Raw genomic sequence first — 19,303 nt, forward strand, 5'->3', positions numbered from 1 at the left:
TGGGTAACTGAGAAGACTATGAATGCAGAAAGGTGGGGACAGGAAGGAAGGAAGGGAAGGCAGGGGATGAATGAACAAGGGAAAGGATGTAAAGGGCAAATGAGGGGAAGAACCAAAACAAGGGATGAAGAGAAGTAAAGGGAGACAAGAAGACCCTGAGGAGCCATGGCTGATTCATTTCAACTGTCTTTTCACACTTTATAACAAAAGGTCTTATATTAATATTAAAGCAAATGTTACCTAGCCACAAGAACAGGACTTGTCATTAATATATAACAATTAATTATCATGCATTTACAAAATTTTATTACCTGCACTTTTAAATCTCCAGTCTGTCTTTCAGACCATGTCTTGCCCAAGGCCACTTCCATCAGATTAACACACTGAAGGATAATTCCAGTCACTTTAAACCATTCATTCATTCTCCGTAGCTGCTTATCCTGTTATCCACAGGGGGGCTGGAGCCTATCCCAGATGATATTGGGAGAGAGGCAGGGTACAACCTCGACAGGTTGCCAGACTATCACAGGGCTGACGTATCGAGACAGACAACCATTCATGGTCACATTCACACCTACAGGCAATTTAGAGTCACCAATATTAACCTGCGTGTCTTTGGTTTGTGGGAGGAAGTCAGAGAACCCGGAAGAAACCAATGCTGACATGGAGAGAACATGCAGACTCTGCAGGGGTTGACCACCCCACCTTGGGTACAATACTTACCACTACTACACCGTGCCTCCCGCACTTTAAACCAATTTTCAAAAAGGAAGGTCTAATTATGAGAGACACTCATATAGTAATATCAGCCTTACACCAGAAGATTTTTCCAAAGTGATTTCACTGTCAGACAAGTTTTCAGTGTAATAAAATAATAAGCGTTTCGCCTCAGTTCAGCCCAGTGTGTGCCCCCGTTATCTCAATCGTTTGCTGTGAGGAGGTAATAAAATTCAGTCTGAGTTGTCTTAAGTCAGTCTTTTTTGTGTCTTACCGAGCTGACCAAATCAAATATGTTCATGCCGAAGCAAACAGTGAAGAATAGTGGTGATCTCTCCAGCCCCAAACAAGCAACAGCAAACCAGGTAGACAGTTAACATGGAGGGAACTCCATAGGAAGCAAGAACACAAAGAAGTTTCTGTTCTGTTATACTGTGAACAGAGGAGAAACTGCTGGAGTAATGGAATTAATAGGAGGCTGTGTATCTCATTCACCAACCAGCACTTACTTCAGTGAGCAATTCTCATTTCTGAGATAGTTCGCCACTCATTCCTATGGTCTCCTCCCACGAACAGCGCAGCTAACCAATGGAGACTGGTAGCAAGTTGAAGCATTGGAATCCAAAATGTAAAGTTTGTATGCAAGGGCAGTTTATTTTTACGCATTACACTGATGCCGAACTGACAATAATACTGTCAACATATGATGCCTTTTGTCTTGTGCTTCTGGAGCTATGGGTTTTTGCGGACATGTAACGAATTGGTAATATGTTGTATTTCTTAATGGGAGTTTGGTATAATATTTTCCACCAGGAGCAGGATGGTAAATACTCTCAAAAGAAATCTAATTGTAATCTTGGAAGTAGTGACCCAAGATCCCCAGTCTTATAGTGCGTGACTAAAAAACTCAAATTGTCTTTATATGTGGGAAGGTGTCAGACTTAAGTCTTTAAAACATCTTTTTAAAGTATGTATGGTGTATGGTAGGCAAAAGAAGTAGGTTAAAAATTGCCTGTATCAGAGGATGCATTCAAACACTTCATAGAAACCCACATGACCACACACACACATATATGTGTGATGACACCCTTCTGTATCTGAGGTCTGACAGCTCACTCTGTTTATCAGTACAACGCTCCAGATTCTTATGAAATGATTCTGCCTCCTCATTTCATCTCCCTCCTTTTTCAATCTTTTTCTTTCTCTGACCGTTTCTTTTGTGCGAGTGTTTGTCCAAAGGTTAAACTGCAACAGTCATGGTCACTAACAAGCAACAAAGCAAGCAAGAAAGAAACTGTAAAGAACAAAGATTCTCAACTCTGTTCCCAGGGTTTAGTGTTTCCTTGGTAATTAGGTCACTTGTCTTACATCCGTGCTTAATTGAAGTCGGTGCCAAAGAAACGCAACAACATGTGACTCACAAACTGCATCTCCTCTGCTTTTAGACTCTAGCATGCTAGCGTATGTGTGTGCTTATTTGTGTGTGAGGAAAGCATTCGATTGCAACAAGGAATGAGACAAAGGAGGTAGAGGAGAGTGAGATGAGATTCAGCATCAACTTTTCCCCTTGGGAATGGTCGCCATGGCTACGGATGCATTTTCAGCTGAACGTGGGACAAACATAAAGAAGACTGAGAGAGATACACAGAGAGACAGAGAGAAGGAGCGAGAGAGAGATAGCACTGAGTTTTTGTCATGAAGTGAAAAAGTACTTATGGTAAAAAATTGAAAATTATTGTACACATCAGTGTGTCAGTGAAGGTAATTTTCCAGGATGCAGTTACAAAAACACTTATGCCATATAGCGCTGCAGCTAGGTAACCGCAGGATACCTGATCTCCAACACAAAACACGTAAGGCGGCAGGAAAAAGCAGTGACCCAATACGCACTCTTTGGACTCTAATGGAAAACAGAGACCAACGAGAACTAACAGCATCAAGAGACTATAACATCTCATCTTACAACCAGACAATCAGACTCCATCTATATTTCAAAAGCTTCGGAAAACTGTGACAATGGGCCGTCATGATCTAAGATTAGTGGAGGGCACCTTTAATGAGGAGGAGGAGGGCACAAAAGGGATTGTGTTTCCGTGCTGGCAGGCTGGCTGCAGTATCACCTGAGGGCAATTTGTCCGAATTCTGTAACAAACCTTGAGGAAGAGTAATTTAACTTCTGCATTGAGACCTGTTTTCTTTAATATGTCATCACCCGAGCAAGGTAATTTAAGTGAGTTTAACTGACACTATTGGTCTTTATAATGGACACACAGCATGTCATTGTGGGGGCACTGACAAGCATTAATAAATAAAAACATCTATCAACTAATGAAAAAATCTCTTTCACCTCCTTCTGCACATTGGGGAACACTCCATTGTGCCATGACTTTGACATATTTTGCATGTATCAGCACTTTGATGATTATTTACTTCATGTTTCTGAAAACAGTAAGTGGGCAAAAATTGTGCTCAACACAGGAAGCGACTGTCTCAATTTTTCTCTGCAATAGGTTTGTCAATATTTGCATAAAGTATAGCCAATGTTACTGGTGATGAATTATTTATGGAGACTAAAGGAAAGAGACTTGTAAGGGCTGGTTCTGCTTGACAGTGCTGCCATGGACCCAGTGTGTGTGTGTGTGTGTGTGTGTGTGTGTGTGAGATCAGGGGATTGAGTGAGTGTCAGTGAGAGAGAGTGTGAGCAGGAAAGAAAGAGAGAAAGAGAGAGAGAGAGAGAGGGAGTGATGCGCTCTGCTGCGCTCACCGGCAAAGTCACTGCTTTCTCAAGGACACTGCGGCTAGGGGGCAAGAAAGAGAGAAGGAATGACACACAGGAAGAGAAAGCAAGAAGGAGGCAGAAAAGAAATGAAGACATTTAGTGAAAGGAGGCCGAGTGAGATAAAGAAATAAACAGTTAAAATGAGAGTGGAGGAGGCAGCAGATGAGAAAAGTGTGACAAAAGAGCAGGAAATGGAAAGACGGGGAAGGCTTTGCTTCTGGGAGAAAATGAAAATATTTCTTGCTGGAAAAACTCAATAAGATTTACAGTATGTGCAGTAACCAGAAAACATATTTGGCTCGTTACCCTGAATCTGTTCAAAGTGACATGTTCGTTTTACAGTAATACTGGACACAGAAAAGCAGCAAATTACGCTAACGTGTGGTACTTTGGCTTCAAAAATCGTTTTAATGATTAATTTTTCATCCAAGTTGCTGTCAATTAATGTTTGTTAAGATTTTCTGTGATTCTAAAATTCATCGCCTAATCCTCGCAGCAGCATTACAAACTAAACTGACTCGACATCAACAGGCCACCCCAGACAACACAGAGAGCCCACTGAGCAGCAGCAGACATGGTATAGCTGTTATGTTGTGCACACTGAGGAGCAGCGCAGTGCCGCCTCTGCCTGGTTCTTGGTCTCTCACCAGCGATCCACTAAAACCTCCACAGCAATCAATTATTTACACATAAACACACACATGCAGACCCCAAAACACTCCCACTGAGATGACAGTGGGGAAGGCTGCTGGGTGGATTGCATAAAAGCTACTTTACATACATAAGTAGGCAGTTTACCAAAGCAGCTAGTGAACTCAGCAACCACTCGGACCACAGCCCCTGACCAGCTGTGATCAAATGTGTTTGACCTACAGGCATCCTGAGTGTACGTCTGTAATACCGAGGACCAGACCTCAAGATCAATGTGGGACCAATGTGGGACACGTACACAGATAAGTAAAGAATACCAATCATGTATGGTGATGTCGAAGCTTTTGAAAACTTCTTGCTGTGTACCCACTTTTCTGTGGGTATGCTGATGCTGAAGATGCTGGGGGGACCTAACAAATAGGAGCTTAAGTGCCACTTGACCAACTCTTAGTAAGACGTCCAGCGGATACAGAGACAGCTTTGTGGAATACTGCTTAATTTGTGGTATCCTACAGACTTGTGTGGACTTACACCCTGCCTAATCTCACTTTGTGGCTGCATCTAAAGTCACAGACCAAATGGTTAGCCAGTTGAGCACTGATCTACACCCGGAGAGTGCACTTAATCCTAGAAAATCAGAGCAGCACACAACTACCCAGGTCAAAGAAAAGACCACAACTATCTAATTAGTACCAACTAAGAGCAGAGACAGGACAAATAAAGTTAGGCCTTATTGCCCATATTGTGACACAAAGGATCACTCCCTCAGCGTTTGCACTTCATTCAAAGCCCTCTCCGATGACCGGAAGGTGAAGTGGATCCTGGAGCACAAATGGTGCAGGGAATGTGCACAGGGCCATGTTTAAGATTCATGTGCCCGGAGGAGACCTTACAATACCTGCAAGGAACAGCATCTGTCCTAACTGCACAGCAGAGGATTCAGAACATTCCCAAGGTCAAAGTTCCATCTGAGGGGTTGTTCATGGATCTTCCTAGTTATCTGATTATAGTGATGGTGAAGATCATACAAGTCATCCTCCATAATGGGAAACAATAGATGGACACCGACACTGTCCTGGATGATGGTTCAGAGCGGCATATAGTAGGAGGGAATGAGATATAAAGAGAGGTAGAAGATTTCAACTTTTACAAAAATGCAAAAAAGGATTTACTTCCTGTGGAAGCTGAAGAAGTTCAACCTGCCAAAATCAATGATGGTCCACTTCTACACGGCCATCAGTGAGTCCATCCTCACCTCCTCCATCACCATCTGGTACGCTGCTGCCACTGCCAACGACAAGGGCAGACCGCAGCGCATTATTTGCTCTGCGGAGAGGACGACTGGCTGCAATTTGCTGTCCCTTCAGGGCCTGCACGCCTCGAGGACCCTGAGGTGGTCAGGAAAGATTGCAGCCGACCTCTTCCACCCTGGACACAAACTCCTTGAACCACTCCTTTCTGGCAGGAGGTTGTGGTCCATAGCATAGTCTTTTTAATCTCATTACTGTGAGCCTTTGCAGATCTCCCAGATTTTTACACATTCCAGCCTAGCTACAGTTAGGCTGTGCATCTTTTAAAATAGTCCATCCAAAATTTGTAAGTGCATATCCTATGCAGGGTCAGAGGGGGACTGGAGTTAATCCCAGCTGTCACTGGGCAAGAGAGGGGGTACACCCTAGATAGGTCACCAGACCATCAGACACTCAGAGACAGACAACCATTCACGCTCACATTCACACCTACAGGCAATTTAGTCACAAGTTAACTGAACCTGCATGTCCTTGGACTGTGGGAGGAAGCTGGAGAACCCATAGAAAAGCTACGCTAACATGCGAGCATGCAAGCTGGCTGGCGGGTTCAATCTGCAACCCTTTTAGATATTTTTATTGTCATTTTTTTCTTTGCTTTATTAATGTATCTTGTCGTTGCAGCAAAAAACCAAAGCAAATTCCTTGTATGTGAAAACCTGCTTGGCAATGAACTGGACTCCATAATCGGAGTCGCAGTTATGTGTTGTTTTCTGGCTGATTGCTCTGTAAACTATCAGCCAAAAATCTTGCAGCAGTATAGAAACTGTATACGGAGATATACAGATTGAGAGATAAGAACAGATTCTGTTACTCTTTTCACTCACCTCCCTCTGTCCTCCAATCTGCCCACTTCTTTTTCAGCGTCTGTCAGCCAGTGTGTCTGTCTGGAGTCACGGCGTCAGAGCAGGCAGGGTTCAGTACCTGAGAAGACAAAAGTTCAAGGGTCAGCAAAGGCACTTAAGGATCATGTTCAGCTTGACTTCAGGGACACGCAGACCAGCTGACATCAAAGGGGCAGTTAAAAAATGAGGTGCAAATAAGGATATGCTTGTCTACTTAAATAGTAATGTCGGTATCATGCATTTCCCTCACACAAACAGACAACCATACGCACATACACACTCCAGTGCTATCTATCTAAGGCAGGGGAAAGCTGAACAGACACTGAAAGATGAGAGGTTGAAAGACTAAAACCTCCATTAGGCAAGTGCATGTTTAATCTCTGTGTGATAAGAGTAATTATTTTGCATTGAAGTATGACTGATTCACTTATGCGCATAGCAGACCCTCATTGTAACATTACTTTCTTCTCTCCCTCCTGCAAATACCACCAGAACGGTAAGCGGAGAACTTGTGAGGGCAGAGGGGACAAGGCCTGAGGAACTGAGGCTGAGGAAACAGAAAAATGATATTTGAAAGGAGGCATGGATAAAAGAGAACAGTACAAGAGGAGATCATAGGAAGGGACAGAAGACTAGCTGACCAGAAAATTGAGACTCCAACCTGCTGAGGAAATGGGCCCTTCCTTACTATTTGCATATATATCACTACATAAATACATGCAACATCAATTTCCACATTTGCTTTCAATGCAAACAGGTTACAGAGAATGACCCTGACACATACAGTATTGTATCACAGGTTTTTAGTGAATTCTGTCGTTTATTCCTCCAGGACATGTCTGACTTTGAGAAAAGCTGCCTATTAGCTTGTCCCAACGTTCCAAAGCTTGTACAATGCACCGCTGACACTTTCTCCTTTAGATTGGAACAGGAAAGTTGCTTACTTTAATTCATTGTGATGGAAGTCCGACGTACAACCATACTGCAATAAGCACTCTTTTACCTAACTACTATTGCTATAGCCTTTGAGACTTTACTGTGAAACAAAGCTACAGTGACACTTAAGAACAAGTTAATAGCTACTGGCTCCTTTGTAAAGCACTGCTGTATCTTTTTTATTCACGTTTTCTGCACATCAGTATAATTAAGTTGTGGCTTTCACTTAGACCACAGTGTTCTCTTTCTTCTATTAGCTCAAACATCTTTAGGCGCCATTTACGGACAGACCAGCTGGAGTCACTGAATAAGGTTGTTGGGCTTAGTTTGTACTATTGTAAATCAATAAGAACAACCCTGATTGCTGGACTACTGGGAAATACCAAGCTGCAGCATTTGTTTAGTATTTTGAGTGAAGTCAAGTAATGTTTGCAACAGCTATAATCCCAATAGACTATATTCAGTGTGCAACAATGCATAACACACTGTTCACAACACTCAGAATATGTAATCACATGTTGCTTTCTGTGTAGCCAAGCCTGACTATGATGATCCTGACAAACCTGATACAACAAACACACAGTGATGCACCCTCCTACAAATATGACACGCAGGTACACAGCCAAGGAAATCAAAGCAGGACAAATCCAAAGTGTTTGCTTTGTGTTGTCTGGGGAAGTGGTCACACCTTTCAAAATAGAGCATAACTGAGGTGGGTGTTGGTCGGTGTGATAGATTTAATGGTGTGGTCCTGCAGGACAAACTGGTTCTCAGTTTGATTCTGATTGCAACTGATTCTATTCACAACTCTGACACACCCACACAAATAAAACTTACAAGTACGGTGCACAAGCATATACAATCAATCTTCCTGTAGAACTAGAAAACCTTTGTGGTAGTGAGCAGACGATAACCTCCAGGGCTGGAAAATGAAGCCAACACAGAAGTGCCAAAAACTGAAGTTCCTCAAATGGCCACTTGAGGCTGGTCAATCTCCATAGACCCCCATGTTAAAATGCCCAACAGTTTTGGTCTCTGTAGCTAATTTCCCTATTCATGACTTTTTATATAACTCACCATTTTACATTTTATTAAAGCTTAAAGTTCTGCATAATGAAGGGCGTAGACCTTACAAGTGCCAGGTGTCCCCACAGCCTATAGCCCCTTTCACACATGGACTGCATACCTGAAATTGCTGAGAGATTACCTGGAGGAGCTGTATGTGACAATGCAAATGTCCAAATTCAGTTGGATCAGACATTAAACAGACTTCATCCTGCCAGCTTGTACCTTAGTACAAAGCCCAGGTAATGTCCAATTCAGCCTATGTGAGAATAGAGCAGGTCACTTTGGAGGAAGTCGCAGCAAGCGTCACATGAGGCTTGCTTGAAATCAGAAGAAAAAGAACATCTGAGGGTAACAAAGAAGGATCAATTACCCAAAAAACAACAACGAAAACATCTAACTGGATAGATGACGAGATTCGGAAACATCTGATGGTAAGTGCCACGCCAAAATCATCAGACAAATTCAAGGAACGGCAAGGGACCAAATTACCAAATTAGCAACAAGCGATGTGACAGCAATGTGCCTTTGCATGTTCTATCCAGGTGCCACCCCTCGCCTAAACTAACTGAAGTATTTCCAGTAGGTGTAAAGGTTTCTCACATGGACAATCTCCTGTTGTGGGCTACATGTGTGAAAGGGAAACTCTAGACAATGTCTGGACCCGATTCTATACACACTGTCCGGAGTTCATTTGAGAAAATGACTGTTAAGTCAGAGCCACCCCTCGCTCCTCCGCAGCTCCATTCGTCCAAATATGGTCACTTCTGGCTCCAAAAAAAACAGATGGTGAGTGCCAAAATGCAAAAATCTAGGCTTCAAAATGGGAGTCCAAAAACCAGTTGGTGATGTCACGCTGGCTTCCGCCATTATTTTTTCTACAGTCTGTTGGTATGAGCAGTGTAAACTATGGAAGCATCATTAAAACCTTATCAACATCAAATAAATCTTATTTCTTAAAATACTCTTTGTGGTAAACTCTTGTACACTTTTCTAACTTTGTATTTATTCGTAAGTGTTTGAGTAATCTCTGGGCTGTCACTGACTCATTCCATTTCATTTCACCATTTTTTATTTTGTGAGCTTTGGACAGCTGAACAAATGGTAAACAAGATGTGACAAGACAGGGTGAGCATAAAAAAATCAAGATTGGTGAGAGTTGTCATGTTGATGTTCGTATTACTTTTGTTTAAAAGTTTGTATGTCATAAAAAGAGCAAACTATTCTGTACTTTGTGTTTGAACAGAGTATCAAACGATGCCTGGTACAGAGTGTAAATATAAGAAACAAGAGTTTCAACAGGACACAAAGCCTGTGTTTTCCTTAAGTGCAGATCCATTATCAAAAAAGGTACAATCTGTTTTAGTAATTACAGTCTGATACTATCAAATATTACAAAGTCTGCGTCATATTGAAAATGGACTTGACATATGAGTCAGATCACAAACAAAACTGTTGTATAAACTGCACTGTACTGAGCGATGTTAATATTACATCTAAAGATGATCTCTATCTAGCCATTTTTCACAGAAAATCAGGCAGATGTGTTAGGCAGGGCTAAAGTATGGCATGCAGATTAGGCTTGAAACTCATTTTTCACACTTCTAGCAGGCGTGGTGAATCGGTTAAAGATGGAGAATATTAAAAAAAAAAAAAACAACTCATATCACAGATTTGTATTTCTTCCCTCTGTAGCAAAGCACTTGAAAGAGAGGGGTTAATGGAGACATACTGTCAGATAATGGTCTCCAGTGACTGACACGTGTTCTCAATGGAGTGCTCACGAGAAGGGAAAATAAACCTTCAGCCGACAGCATTATCTAATTTGCCGATCCTTCACGTCTCATTTGTAAACCATTACCGATGGTGGGAAATAAGAAGCTAGGTGTCAAACTGAGAAGCAATGGTGCAATGGAGCATAAACAAAGACATAATTTTATGCTGCAGTAGGTGGTAGTAAGAACCTGGCTCGGTGCATAAAACACAACCTGTAAGGAATTGGGCTTGTTAGTGACAGATTGCCGGTGTCATGACTGTCACTTTTTAATCAGAGAAGCTGGGGGAAATGTAACCCAAAACACACACTTGTGAACATACAAAAGTACACACCAACATGGAAATTTACAAACTAATGGGTCTGTTTTCCTGTCTGTACATCGACTAAGGGTGTGCATTCTGGCAGAGCACTGTCTACCTACCTCCATGAATAACGTCTAAGCGCTCTCCACCTCTATAAGACTGCTCGTTTCCACACACAAGAACAAGGCACATTCTCACCTACAGCACCTGAATTCACGGGATACATTTCACAACCTTTCAACCTTCGTATCGTCAGTTCGGATCCGCCTGAGCACAGGTGCCTACGCAGTACCTTCATCTCTGGTGAATCACTCAGAGACTTCCTGATCAAAGGGGCTGTTTAATCAGCTTGAGTCCTCGCAGTGTAATGTGTGGTGAATGATGATGTAGCCATTAGCCAGACAAGTAGTAGGGGACTACAGCCAATAATAATAAACTTAATGAAGTGTGAACACAAAACAGAGGTAGCTGTTTAAAGCAAATGGCAACTTTTAAATGGCTGAACATTTTCGAAACTATAAAAACTGCCCAAAACGTTATGGCCCATACTGTAACATCACTGCCACTGCCAGCTCTACAAAGAGGACATTTAAAAGGATAGTTCATCCCAAAATTAAAACTACATATTTTTCCTCTTACCTGCAGTGCTGTTTATCAGTCTAGATTGTTTTGTGTGAGTTGTAGAGTGCTGGAGATATCGGCTGTAGAGATGTCTGCCTTCTCTCCAATCTAGTTGAATTAGATGGCCAAAAAACCCCATTTCATCTTCCAGAAACCATGGGTGCTTTCCAAGTTGCAATCGCCTTGTCTTTTTACTTTTAGTAGGTACTGCAGCTGCCCTTAAAAAGTATGTACTGTTACATGCATCCTGAAGTTTGAACCTGAACCTTACGTTTATATCCATTACCTTGGAGATAATACAAACACCACTCACTGAGTTCACCATAGACGTATGTTTGCAATGTATGTCGTTTAACTTTAAAGTCATAACTGCACAGATTTTAGATTCAAACATGTTGTTTATGGGAAAGTGAAATTACATATGCATTTCTCTGTCACTGTTATTTTTATAGTTATGGTTTTGGTTGTTTGTCAGTCGTCACTGCGATTTCTTTTAAAGATATTTTTTTTTTGCATTTTTGCCTTTATAGATAGGACAGTTAAGTGTGAAAGGGGGAGAGAGAGAGGGGTAATGACATGCAGCAAAGGGCCACAGGCTGGAGTCAAACCCGGGCCGCTGCAACAACAGCCTTGTACATGGGGCGTCTGCTCTATCCACTACTCCACCGACGCCCCAGTCATTGCGATTTTTGACAGCTGTCAAACAGCAGTCAATGAGATGTCAAGCTGTTGTGTTTGCGGATCAGTCAACGTGACGTATTGTCCACGGCGGAGGACTGTTGGTCAGAATAGCCAAAAAAGCATGCTGGCTTGCATACTGCTAAATATGACCGTATGTAGAAGAACATCCTGATATTTTTGACATTCTGCGTTTGACATACAGTAGCATGTATTGGGACATACTGAATCTTTTTCTTACGTACTATATAGAATGGTAGTATGGGTAATGGAACGCACAGTATGACTCAGTTACTCGAGATCATCCACAGACCTTGCTGTGAGCAGCTACATGGAGAAACTACCTTTTTTCTACCAAACTACACCTGCCAACCGAATCACCGTACAGAAAGAAGCATGAACCTACTGCTAGCTCACCTAGCACCACTGAGCTAGCTAACATTACAACTCTGCACAGTCCTGAGCACAAGCCTCTTGTCCATGAGTAAATGCCACTTCCTTCTACACGATGATATGATGGGCAGGTGTAGTTCGGGAGAAAGCAAACAGTTTCGAAATGAACTCGCTCACAACAAGGTCTGTGGTTTATCTTGTGTAACTGGGTCATGACATTGCTGTTGTTTTTTTCAACTGTGTGTTTTTGCAGCTTTGAGTAGCACAAGCCGAGTGCCATCTTGTTCCATATTATTCAAGAGAAGGCAGACTTCTCAACAGCTGATACCTCCAACACTCAGCAACTCACACTGAAACAATCTAGACTGATAAATGGCACTACACCCTTTAAAATACACATTTCCATAGTAAAAACACAAAGGAATTACTGTCCTTGTCCAATTCTACCATTTCTTACTTCAGTTCTTGACAAATGCACAAATTTATTCTCTCATTCATAATGACAATTGAAGCTGTAACACTCAACGATTCCCCTGGTTTCCTGTGCTCTCACTACAGAGTGGTGGTTATCTGGTTGTTATCTGCTGTTATTTTAAAATACGATAACGTGACTTCACTTTGTGTCGTCTCCAACCATCACTGCATTATGTTTGGTACTGTGCTCCAGGCTTTATTATTATCACGAATCTAATCACAAAAATCTGATATCTCGTAATTTCTTAATAAGGGTCTTAATCAGATTATTTCATTAATACTGCAGTCGAGTGAAAATGTGGTCATTTAGATTTTCTTCAGCTCTGAGGCTAAGAGAGATTGACGTGTCATGGGAAGCACATTAGTTGATCTCACTGTGAAACACCAGAGTGCTTTCATAAAAATATAATAGACCACTCCGTTTAATTCTAAATTAGTTTTGCTATTAAATTTGCGAAATAAAATTAAAATGACAATCCCTTTTTTTAATATTCATACACTCTAATAGTAATTATGATGTGAGGGAGTATCCCTAACCTCATTCTCAATTTAAAAATATTACATGTAATCCTAATCCAGATAATCTCCGTTATAAATCATTTTCATTACAGTGATGCTCCTGCACGCACGCTTACGATTTGTACGTGTTTAAAAAAAAAACAAAAAAAACATAAAAGGACAATTTTCTGAATTAATTCCGTTCTAAGACTCCTGAGACCTGAATGTACATGCGAGATACAGTCTGTGTATTTCCTACCTCAAGGTGCAGGTAACCAGACGAAAAGTCACAGATACAAAACAAACACAAGCGTACAACCACAGAACAGAGAACCACTTGCCTAAAAGGAACAAAGCCCTCTCTTAAACCACAAATGCACACCTTTGCACTAGCACACACACATGCATGCATGGCGCACACACACACACACAGCGGAGGAAGCCATGGAATTGGTTCTCTGTTGCTATATTACCTATACATGGCAGGCTGGCCCATAGATCTCCCCCTGACTTGGCCTTGGCTCTGGAAATCTAGTCAGGAAACAACTAGAGGGTGAAGGGTGAGATGGGTTGCGGTTGGATGGAGTGTGAGTGGGGGGTAGGTGTGAAAACAAAAAGGACCTGGTTTGTTTACAGAATGTATCGATGAAATCCGTGTTTGCATCCCTTCCAGAGCGACGGCGAGGTACAGATTGCAGCAGTGAATTAAGATGCAGATACACGCGAGGCAGAGCGTGAGGTCAGGAGAAGGAACATGGGAGGGTGTGGAGACTGAGGGAGAGGTGACAGGGAGTTTCCGTGCTGCTCAGCCTGTTGTGCTTCATTCTTGTGTGCGGCCTCCTTCCACTCAACAATAAAAGCCATTTAAGATACAGATGCAGCCATTGCAGAGTAATTTGCAGCTGACTGCACTTCGTTATTCGTAGGAGCGTAAGTGCTTGGGAAAATCAAATAGCCTTCTCTTGTAAAAGGAATGATCTAGTGACCAGTTCAACTTTTGACTCTGAGGAAAAAATGCTCATCTGTTATACTACACATAAATAATGAATAGGTATAAAATGACTGCAGGTTTGATTGAAGAAATTTCTATGAATGCTCCTACTGTTAACACACACACACACACACACACACACACACAAACAACACACTCTGCTTTAATATTAGGTTTGAAATAAAAGCCCTAAATTCTCTGAAGACCCGAAGCCTAATTAGAAAAAGAACGATTTCAATTTAGAGAGCAGGACAATGTAGTGCTTTTTCAGCATTGTATTTTTCCACTATCGATCAAAGGGTTCCTCTCCCCTTTGTTCTGCAAAAACAAGTGAACACCCAGATGCCATCTGTACTAAGTGAAACTGTGGTGCAGCAACTTTTTTGTTAGCTTTTCTAAAATGTTCCTTACGGTACACAGACAGCCGTATCAATTCTCTTATTCAGTTTATTCAAGCAAAGCTGGTGAGACACTGAGCTGGGGCTGTAATAACAGCTGAACGCAGTAAGTACACACACTTTTCTGAACTACACACCCATTCATACATTCATGCACAAAGTCTGCAAAGAACACACACACACAAAGCGAGCCCCAGTCAGTGGATGTGATCTGGCATCTACAAAGACACCTCTGTTTCAAACATCACTGGAGACCCCCCTCTATGTTATCCATACGGCTACAGCAATTGGTGCTGGTTTGCGGGCACCCTTGTGTGTGTAGGCGTAGGTCCCTAAAATCACATTCAGTGCTTGTTTAACAGTGATCCATTCTGCAGCAGAACACACACACACATGCAAGTAAAGAACATAGGACTCTATGGACACTATAAAGTGCCTCTGACACGAATGCAGCGTGGAGAGCGTAACTTAGACACCCTGTATGGAAACGCCAATAAACACTGACACACCAAGGAAGAACATAAAGAACACTGTCATGTTATGATGTTACAGCCACAAATCTCTTGTGGCTGACAGCATGCTGTGCAATACAGAAATAATATATCATCATTATTTTTCCAAGTTGTGACAATATCTGACAGGTTGTTTTGAAATGGTGCAAATTAAAAAGAAGGCTTACATGAGTATTCTACGTGGTATTCCTACTGAGGATCCTCTATTCAAGTATAGTGTTCTCTCTAGAGCTATAACAAGTAATGGATTGATAGATTACTTGATTGACAAAAAATGAATCTGCAACTATTTCAATAGTCTTTTAACTGTTCCACTCATTTTTTCTAGCATAAAAGCCAAACATTTAATGGTTCCAGCTTTTAAATTTTTGAGGATTTAATGCTATTGTTTTTTCTTATGTGAAAAATTAACTGAATATCTTTGGGTTTTGGATTGTTATTGAACGAAAAAAAGGAATTTGAAGTAACCAACTTGGGCTTTAGGAAATTGGAACAGGCATATCCCAACAGTTTCTTTTAATCAAATGATTCATCAAGAAAAACAGAAATGTTACGATACCATTTTTGCCTTCTGATTCTGATATTTGAACTTGTGTATTGGCAGATATCAAGTACGGATTTGATACCATTATGTAAAAATGAACAGCTGTATACTAACCCTGTATGGATATGACATGACTACTATCGTTGTATGGCATGGATCAGGTTAAACACTAAACTGACGGGACTTTCCAGAGTAAAATATTGCCAAATTGCTGACATTTTGCTCACTGCTAACGTTACACTTTTTATCAGCAATCTATTCTTCTTCACTGCTCTAAAACAGTGGTTGGCAGTGGCTGCATGGCACATATTTTTGTGTATGCTGCTGTTTTAGGACGGCAATGATGAACTGATTTTCAGGAAAACTGCCATTTTATGCGGGTATGAAACTACTTTACCTGTATTAATAAATAATGTGGTGTCAGATTAGTGCATAGACTCGCTGATACCTGATCCAGCATTTTAGGCAGTATCAGAGGCACTTCCAATACTGATATTAGTATCAAAGCAACTCTACAAGAAAATAATATGCGGATGAATCAATAATGGGAGCACAGAAAACCTGTATGATAGATAGATAAAGAGCAACAAAGAACAGTGTGTTATTAAACTCTCACTGACACAGACACAAGACCTTCTGAAAACTGGGAGTTTTTCTCCAAAGGCCAAATATGAACATATGTCTGTCTTTTAGTGAAACACTGGGCTTAAATGGTCTATTTGATGTCACAGCTTCTCTGCGGCTGCTTTGTATCTCCCCTGTGAAGTGTTTCATTTCATTCAATTAGCCGTGCAAGTGTATGCAACCAATGGATGCAATTCACAGCCTTTTTCAAGGTTTATAGACCGTGCTGCAGCGGGTAAAACACTGCGCTCACCCAGATCTATCATAACAGCCTGACAACTGACAGAGCGCTCAAACAGAACGTGAAAATGGCAGACAGACAGGAAGGGGAGTGAGGAAGAGAAGTCTTGACTTCTAGTGTTTCTCACACCCACTCTTGTATCAACACACACACAGGCACACACGCACCAAATGAGAGTGACTAAGTCTCGCCCTAGGCTTCATACAGTAGCTCTTAACAAATTCAAGCCTTGCCCAATCATTTCCCTTCTCTCTAGGTTGCCATAGCTACAGCCTGCCTCCTTGTCTGTACTTTGGGAAGGGTGAGACTTTACCACTGTGCGTGTATGTACATGCATGTGTGTGTGTGTGTGTGTGTGTGTGTGTGTGTGTGTGTGTGTGTGCTGTGTGGTAACCCCACCAGATGGGGGTCTTAACACTTCCTATCTGTCAACCTTACATTCACACTCCTGCTGGAAGCTGTGAGTTAGCAGAGAGGTGAGCCGCGCTGAGAGAAGGGAGAGAGTGTTGGATGTGATTGCTTGTGACCCCACACGTGTCCTCCCATTCAGTGCTGACACCGTGTCTAAAGAGCAACAACATGGCTTTTCGTGTAGAGAGAATTGACTGCGCTCTCTTTTTTATTACCTTCTCAAATCTAAAATGTACTTCACATTTACTTCAATAAATCCGTGACTGAAATCAGGAACTATCTGATCAAAGAATAAATAAACAAGATTATCTATTTGACCAGAAATTTGCTGCCAGCTTTCAAGGTGCATTCCTTCACTTCCAAGTTCCCAATCAATCTTGAAGTCAATTTCCGACTCGGAAAGCTGAAGGAACCTCACCAATCCTGACCTCAAAATCCATTTTGGCTGCTCAGCGCATCAACAGTTGCGAAAACTGTAGTAATATTCAGTTCATTAGCACTTCTGTCATGTTTGTGTCTCATTAAAACAGTCGCGCACGCACTCCTGTCCAGCTTCTATCTGTGGACATGGTTTTCCGTTTGGTACACACACATTTCGGTGGCAAAAAGTATTGAGTTTTGGTGCCAACACTTAGGAACTGATTTCTTAAATGTTAGGATTTGTTGGCCATCTCTGCTTTATATGCTTAGAAATCTAATATCTTTAGGTTTTAGACTGCTAATTGGACAAACAAACATTTTAAAGACCTCACCTCTGACTCTGGAAGATTGTGATGAGCATTTTTATTTTATTTTCTAAAACTTCACCCCACTCCTAATAATATCTAATATTTATTCTCTTTTTGATGGGGATCTTTTTCATGTATAGTATTAACAAAAAAGCTTCTATCTCTTGGAGTGCGTGTTTGTTATGCATTGATGATTTATGATAAGACAATATGAAAATCTCCCGAGATACAGTGATTCACTGTTTACCAAACAAACACTGTCAATCTGGAGAGGAAGACGATGCAAAGATTTATTAAAGAACTCATTATGCCACTAAAATACAGGAACAGAGTAAAGCGCAGTTTGTGAAGCTATCACGAGTCAGTGGCGAAGGTGGGAAAGGAGTGTTTGTGTATGTGTGTGTGTGAACATGTAACAGCACCCCAAGAGATCTCCTACTTCTGTAAACAGGACAGAGAAGGCAGGACTGACGTGCGAGGGATGGAACTGTGTGTGTGTGTGTGTGTGTGTGTGTGTGTGTGCCCGTGCATGCTCAAGGCCTATGTGTGTCTTCAGAAGTGTGCTTCTCAATGCACTACACCAGATGTCACCTTGCAAGCATGCCACACAGGTGTACGTGTGTGTGTGTGTGTGTGTGTGTGTGTGTGTGTGTGTGTGTGTGTGTTTGTGTTTGTTTGCTATCAGGTAGATGACAAGAATGAAATAAACACTTGAGGATCAACATATCACTAAAACTCCCACCATCTGCCCGCCAGCAGACACATATAAACACAGTCTTCTCTTACTCTGCGATTTCTTTATCTCCCTGCATCGCTCCACTTTTCTCTCTGTTCTCGCTCTCTGCAGTCCTGCCATCCATCATCATTAGGAGGCGAATAGATGACCTGTCTACACCTGCAACCACTCTCTGTCCCTTTACTCTCTGGAGAGAGGAGAGGAGAGTGGTTTAACCATTTAAGAAATGCTTAGGTTCAGTAGAAGGAAAAAGGATGCAGATACAATAAATAAAGCTGTGTTGTCTATTCATTCTACTTCTCTAAATCAAATATTAGGCTTGGGCGCTATCTAGCTTTTACTACCTTCATACCTTCCTGAAATTTCGCCGGGGCATGCAGCATATGACTTATCGTATATCCCTCAACAGGAAACTAGCTAGCTGGTGGCTAGCTCTGAGAGCTAATACTTCAGTTTCAGCTAACGATAGCTAGCCCTGGCCCTGAAGCACCAAGTTTGCTACGTTCCATAAGCTTTCTTAACTTTTTTAGTCTTCTAAACTCACAAAATGTCAAGAAAGATTGAAATCTGAATTAAACTTTCTTCCATCATAAAACATGCTTTATTAAAACTCGACAGAAACACAACAAAACTCCCCCATTATCTCTCTCTGTTGTTGCTAGCCAGCTTTAGTCCTGTAACATTATCCCCATCACTCGCAGTCACTGTCTTTCTCAGCTAAGTTCCTGTTCCACTGATAGACTCTGACCTCTGGTGGCACGTGCTGTGCATTACAACAGTGGTTCCCTACTGGTGGCTCATAATCCAAAAGTGGGTCACAGGTTCATTCTGAATGGACCACAAGTAACCCGCAAACATGTTAAGTTTGTCAAAAACACACTTTATTTTTAAGTACAGGGAATTTCAGGCACAGAGTTTTCATTTTTAAGTGCCATATCCTGCTGTAAAGTGAGTGACTAATGTACAGCTTCTCAACAGAGACAGCAAACAAGCTTGACAACAAGTATGATGTTTAATATATCAAACTGTGTGGACCTTGAACTAATGACTGAAGGTGCTCAAAGACTTGGGCGTA

The 19,303-nt window shown here is 41.6% G+C and overlaps 1 protein-coding gene across 5 annotated transcripts in view; it reads right to left on the bottom strand.

Moving 5' to 3' along the window:
* Window positions 1–19,303, bottom strand: part of LOC125905652 (spermatid perinuclear RNA binding protein) — a 108,425-nt gene that overhangs the window by 67,309 nt on the left and 21,813 nt on the right. For 4 of the 5 annotated variants that reach the window (XM_049603775.1, XM_049603774.1, XM_049603777.1 and 1 more), the window contains exon 2: window positions 6,282–6,378. The gene's annotated coding sequence lies outside the window, so the exon portion shown is untranslated. Of the gene's footprint in view, window positions 1–6,281; window positions 6,379–18,278; window positions 18,416–19,303 lie in introns of all 5 variants that reach the window. The other variant, XM_049603776.1, reaches the window with a different exon arrangement.

The sequence above is a fragment of the Epinephelus fuscoguttatus genome, linkage group LG18 (genome assembly GCF_011397635.1).
Source record: "Epinephelus fuscoguttatus linkage group LG18, E.fuscoguttatus.final_Chr_v1".
NCBI lineage: Eukaryota > Metazoa > Chordata > Actinopteri > Perciformes > Serranidae > Epinephelus > Epinephelus fuscoguttatus.